Source organism: Arachis duranensis, chromosome 4 (genome assembly GCF_000817695.3).
Source record: "Arachis duranensis cultivar V14167 chromosome 4, aradu.V14167.gnm2.J7QH, whole genome shotgun sequence".
Taxonomy (NCBI): Eukaryota; Viridiplantae; Streptophyta; class Magnoliopsida; order Fabales; family Fabaceae; genus Arachis; species Arachis duranensis.
In genome coordinates, this window is record NC_029775.3 from 61,257,865 (window position 1) to 61,258,329 (window position 465).

The following is a 465-nucleotide window of genomic DNA, read 5'->3' on the forward strand; positions in this document are numbered from 1 at the left end:
TCTTTCATTTAATAAGCTATGATTCCTCTGAGTATGATTTTGAACTTTCATGCCTGATAAATGCATACAGTGTCTTAGAGCATAAGTCAAACTTTTAAGTTTGGTGTTCCTTAAGGCATACTCAACTTTTGCTTTTCAAAAAGAAAGGGGGCTATTCTTAGAACATATGAAATGTCATCTTGCTAAAGCATACGACCAAACACTAAGTTTGGTGTCTACATATGTAATATTGTTCTACAGATTAGTTCCCTATTTATGGAATCAAAACTATACAGAAAGGGATCATGCATCAAGTTTTTATCATAAAATACATCAATTGTGAAGAATGGTTTGCATTGATAAGCCGTCCCCTCAACAAGAGATAAGTTTGGTGTTCACCAACTTTTAGCATTTTTTATTTAGGGACACAATTGATCACAAAAAAAATCAAATAACAATTAAACAAAACAGAACAATTTTTTTTTT